Source organism: Andrographis paniculata, unplaced genomic scaffold, assembly GCF_009805555.1.
Source record: "Andrographis paniculata isolate CXL003 unplaced genomic scaffold, ASM980555v1 Contig61END, whole genome shotgun sequence".
Lineage (NCBI taxonomy): Eukaryota > Viridiplantae > Streptophyta > Magnoliopsida > Lamiales > Acanthaceae > Andrographis > Andrographis paniculata.
The window spans coordinates 2,554,903-2,560,902 of NW_026137597.1; the positions used below are offsets into that span (position 1 = coordinate 2,554,903).

The 6,000-nt window shown below is 31.8% G+C and overlaps 1 long non-coding RNA gene and 1 pseudogene across 1 annotated transcript; one reads left to right on the forward strand and one right to left on the reverse strand.

Annotated features, from left to right (window-relative positions):
- Window positions 1-1,833: 1,833 nt before the first annotated feature.
- Window positions 1,834-2,932, reverse strand: LOC127260323 (probable LRR receptor-like serine/threonine-protein kinase At1g67720; annotated as a pseudogene).
- A 2,044-nt stretch (window positions 2,933-4,976) lies between these two features.
- Window positions 4,977-5,439, forward strand: LOC127260231 (uncharacterized). The gene is made up of 3 exons (XR_007840658.1): window positions 4,977-4,987; window positions 5,177-5,277; window positions 5,356-5,439. It is a non-coding gene; the product is annotated as an uncharacterized LOC127260231 (long non-coding RNA).
- The last annotated feature ends 561 nt before the right edge of the window (window positions 5,440-6,000 follow it).

Genomic DNA, 6,000 nt, shown 5'->3' on the forward strand with positions numbered 1-6,000 from the left:
TGTCGGGTTTGTTTGGAGGCATTTGGTCTTAGAAAGTTAGATATATAGTCGAGAACTTTGCCTCATCCCAAATCAAATGCCTTGTCATTAGTGCCCACCCTGGGCATGGGTCACCTGAGCCCACGCCTGAGGCCCCAAAATTTTGGGCTCTCATTTTTTTTTTTTTAAAAAAAATATTTATATATAAATCAAATTTATAAAATATATGTATAATGTCTTTGGTTGCATTGAAATTTGAGTTTTTTTTTTATTTAAATTATTTTAATATGATATTTTTATGAATTAAAAGAGTATATTTTTATTGATAACAATATCAAATAAACTAAAAAAAAAAGTAGTAATAATAAAACAAATGATTAAAAAATATTAATTTCATAAAAAAAAAAAATTAGTAAGGATTCATTTTTATTTTTATATGGACTCCATAAAAATTCTGGAAGGACATTTTTCTCGTAGAAAGTTAGATATATATAGTTGAGGTCATATTTTATCAAGTTGGGTATTTCATCAACTTTGTATCTACATAATTATTAGATATAATATTTTGTAAGTATTATTAGTGTTGCTTATTTGTTTTATTACAATTTCTACATTGTTGTCAACATAATTTTCATGTCGGTGAAATGTAAAATATTTACAAAATAAGGCTTTTTTGTGCTTTAATTCTTATTCTTGTGATATTATTTAACTAAGGTTTTTTTGTGCTTTAATTCTTATTCTTGTGATATTATTTTATGATGCTGTTTTTTTGTTTTCAAAAATTACAAATCATACTGTATAAAAATATATATAGATTTAAAATCTCATAAATAATGTATCACCATATATTTATATATATGACATGGAGTGTATGAATATAATATATATTATAATTTTAAAGTTTTAAAATTAAAAATTAATTATTATTATTATTATTATTATTATTATTGACAGGGCCGTTCCTAACTTTTGAAGGGTCCGGGGCGAAATAAAAATTAAGGGTCTTTAAATATATATATATATATAACGCAAAATTGTTCATAATTTTCATGTAATTTTGAAACTTAGCATAAAATTTTTATGTACTTTAAAAATTGTGAGGAGTCCTTTTGTACTTTAACAAATGTTATATGAAACTCACATCATGCAAAAAAATGTAAACAAAAAATCATCTTCTCATCATCCAAAAAATATAAAAAGAAGTTTCATTCAACAATTTTGTAAGTATACGAGGGTGTCATGCAATTTATAAATTATAGAGAAGATTTACGCTAAATTTTAAAACAACAAGAAAGTTGTTGATAATTTTTCCTAATAGTAATAATAATTTTGTCTAATACTTATTTTCTTCTTAATGCAAAAAAAAATAAAATTAAATTAAATTAAAAATTAGAATAAAATTAAAAAAACCCCTTATAAATGATATATTTCCTCCGTCCCTTAACAATTTATCCATTTTTTATTTTTTTTGGTAACAGTATTTTCTACTGACATTAAAAATACTCTTACAACTTACAATATATTAGACAAGTCTTTTCTATTTTATTCATACACACAACCTTACCAAATCCTCTAGCTTCTTTAATTACCCGATGTGGGACACAGACACTTAAAAAAATCATATACACTGCATACACACAACCTTACCAAATCCTTTAGTTACCTATACTCTCATCAAATATCAAAATGTACCACTCTTTGAACACGAAATTGAAGCTGGAAAAACGCAAATTTTTGGAATGTACAATAAGCATCAAGAACAGAGAATAAAAAAAAAACCCAAATTCGAAACAAAAAATCGACAAAAAAAGCGTCGAAAGAATGGTTAGAGAGCATCACTTGTGTACGAAGTTTCTATCGAGGCGTCGGCTGGTTTACGTAATCTTCTACCGATAAATGCTGCAGCTCGACGGCAGGCAAATTTAAAGAAGAAGAATGGGCAGAATGTCGGGATACCTCGCCCGAATTGATTTCCGCGCCTTTCACGACGGCGATGGCGTCTTGGATCTCCTTAGCCACTTCCGAAATCGGCGGTCGAGCGCTCCCGTTTGCGTGCACACACATCAAAGCTTTCTCGGCTATTTTCCACATCGACTGGCTTTCGTAGCTCTGCAATGTCGGGTCGATGATACTCCGTATGTCGCCGTTACCCATGTGCATCTTCGCCTGAAAACGAGTTCGATATATATAATCGAAATAAAAATAATAATTTTGCTGTAATCGCAATTGCCTTACCCATTGGACGATGTTTCTGCAGTTGCTGCCGAAGCTTTCGTTCGAGATATATAGCTTCCCGACCGGATATTAGCTCGAGAAGAATGACTCCGAAGCTGTAGACGTCGCTCTTGTCGGTTAACTGCTGGGAGATGTAATACCTGCAACGGTGCCGAGATCGATTTAATCGGAGACGGGTTTAGAAAAATAAATTGGGATTTTCCGTATCGAAGCTTACTCAGGATCGAGATAGCTGACGGTTCCTCGAATGACGCTGGACACGCGGGACACTCCATCGACGGCGATTTTCGAAAGACCGAAATCTCCGACCTTAGCTCTCATGTTCTTGTCGAGAAGGATATTGCTCGTCTTCAAATCTCTATGGATGATCGATGGCACGCAGCCGACGTGAAGGCACTTGATTCCTGAAACACATAGCGAATGATGTTTATTTTTTCCGATCTTTTTTTTTTTGTTGAGCTGATTTGAACGATAGATATCAAACCTTTCGCGGCGTCGTGGGCAATCTCGAGGCGCTTTATCCAATCAATACCTTGTCCGCGATCAAATGTCCCTGTCGATATATCCGTATTCAGCTCAGACAACCTTAACCGATTCACGGAAATGTAACCACGACATTCTTACCGTAAAGGTGCTCCCGAAGAGTCCCGTTATGCATGAACTCGTACACAAGAATGCTCTTTCCCGATTCCTGACTGTACCCGAGGAACAACCAGATAGATAGATAAGGGGAAGATGAAGTATATATTTTTTTACCTATAATAGAATATAAATAATTAGATAAAATAGCTTTTTCTAATATTTTTAGATAAAATATCAATAATAGTATTAATATTAATTTTGTCTAAACAATATTTATAAATAATATATTTTTTTATCTATAATAAAATATAAACAATTGAATAAAATAAAATTTCTAATATTTTTATATGCAAAATATTAATAATAGTATTAATTAATATTAACTTTGCCTAAAATATACTTTCAAATTTTTAGGGTACATGGATTTGAACCCAAAATCTCGTTCTATTAATATATTAAAATCAAATAATATGTATATATAAATGTTTTATACATAACATAAATATATTATGGGCCTTTATTTAGATTAGGCCCTGGGCGGACGCCCCTCTCACCTGGGCCCACCCGGGCCTAAGGCCGACTCTGGATATTGAAAGTAGATAAATCTAAAAATAAAAAATCAACTTTTGTTTTTTGATTGAATAAAAAACTTTTTTTTCTTGTAAGGTACGTTATACTATTTTTTATTCAATTGATTTAATTTATAGTGTATATTTATGTAGTTATAGATCAATTTTGCAAGTGCTAAATTTACGTGGATATTGAAAGAAAGACTTGACAAAATATGTTAGTTATGTTTATGTGTGATTTGATCACTCTATGATACTATTTATGTGATTAACATAGAATTATTGAAATTGAGTTTTTTTTTTTTTAATTTGATTTTTTATTTAAATAATATTTTGTGTGATATTTTGTAAGAGTAAATAATATATATATTTTTTATTGAATCATAAATTTTTTATATAAAATAAAAACAAACACAAAAAAATATATTAATTATAAAAAATTCATATATATAAACTAAATATAAAAATATTTATAAAAATAAAAATATCCAAAACAAACTTAATAAATTAAATAATAAAAGACATAAAGAATTTTATTTATAAAAATATTGTAAATATATTAAATTGTAAAAGATTCACTATTTCGGCTAATATAAAAAATTTGTACAAAAATCTAGAATCAATTTAAAATATAAATAATATATATATATAAGCCTTCTAGAATCATCCGCCAAAAAGCTACATTTAAAAAATTGTAGAAAAGAATAAATTAAATAAATAAAATATGTAGAATCTTCTAGAACCATCCTTTACTACTATAAAAATCACCAATTTTAAGATTAGGGTTATTGTATACTTTCTTGGCGGCGGGACAAGGCCTCTAAGGTTCAGATCGCGATTTTGAGTTTTTTCATTTGATTTGCTTGCTTGTCTATTTTTGTTTGTTTGTTTTAGTTGCTTAGATGAAGATATGAGAAAGGCAAAATGAAAATCTTGGCACCACTCAAAAAGAGAAGATCTGACTGAAGATTGAGAATAGATAGATGTCATGGTGGCAATAAAGGTGTTGGTTTTGCAGATGATGAATCAAATATTACTATGAGGTAAGTTTTCTAGAATTGATTAAGGATTTAAAGCAAGTATATTTTTACTGTGACAAAAATCTACCATGTATCTATCAATGGTGCAGTAGTCATTGGATCCTGTGCTTATCAAACTCCACCATCAATAAGGAAACATACACCGACTATAGGGATTTTGTGGACGCAAGGCCTGAAGTAGGAGCAATTGTGGATGCGTGGTGGCGGGAAGGCATCGTAATTGGATGCGATAAACTTCCGCTCTACTTCCCCGGTACACTAGTTGAACAGATACAATAATTTGGCCTTTCAGACCCCCTAATTGTTATCAACTGATTTGTATATCTAACCTATCTACAGGTGAGAAAAAGTTTTTTTCGGTAGAGCAGCTGTTGGAGCTCCCGACCACACTCCAAAGTCAGCCACTGCTTCCTGATAATGCTTTAGATGAGGTACCTTTCATGCCCTTATAACTCTCAAAAAGTCCCTTTTTTTCCATCTATTACTCGATTATGAATATAGGTTTTTTGTAATCAGGTTTTTGGGGCTGCATATGTGAGCATCGATGTGCTTGAGAACAACACTACTAGGTGGCAGTTCAAGGTGTGTGTATGTATATATGTATGTGTTTAAATTTTGTGCTTGCATAGTAGTTTGATGTGATGATTGTAAGAGGGGATAGTGTATTTTTCTTGGAAGGTTTCGGGATTGCATACTAAAGAATTTGAAAAAATAAATTTTCTTGAGAAATACCAACATTTTTTGGTTGAACATTTTGTATGTCTTGAGTAGAATCTTAAAGTAGTATTGATGAATCTGAAGACCAAGATTCATGCCCGTGGGTCATTTGGTCCTGATTTCCAACAGACGAAGTTCCAGAACTCTTTAAAATGGTAATTATCATTAGCTACACTTCAGTATGCTATCATACTATAAATCCTTATAATCTAACTCTCTTCAATATGCTTCAGGTTAAGGGATGTGGTGCGGAAGTTACATTCGACATATAAAAGACGGAATGATGCTGCTGGTGACGTGATACACATATATGCGCGCACAAAGTGTTTTCTCCGACTAAGGGTGAGTTCTAGTTCTTCCAAACTCGCAACACCAAAATGCCGACCTGTTGAACTTGAATTATGCATGAGTAATTAATTCTTCAAATGCATCCTTTTTCAGAAATACAAGAAAGTAGTATCTCCCCCCATTCACATTACTCCACAAGACCTCAGCCCAAAGTATGCTGAGAAATTGGGTTCAGGTGTACACGAATACCACAAAACATATAGTGATTCATATTGTATAGGACAGCTAATGTTTTGGTATTCTAATATCCCGACCCAAATGTTTTGCTGGCTGAATCAAGCAGGGGATGCTGTCCTTACCCAAATCCCAGAAGCCATCACAACAACTTGTTTACGGCCGAACGACAGTGAAGTTTATGCTTTCTATGATGGTAAGTCTGATGCCTTGATCATCATGTACAGATTTAGTAATCAAATTTAATATTTGTTTTCATTTTTATGAATTGAGTCTGACTGATAATCTCACGTGTATTTTCTTTGCCAGAAGAAAAAACCCCAAATGCCTTGGCCGGAGGACCGGATATGGTCATT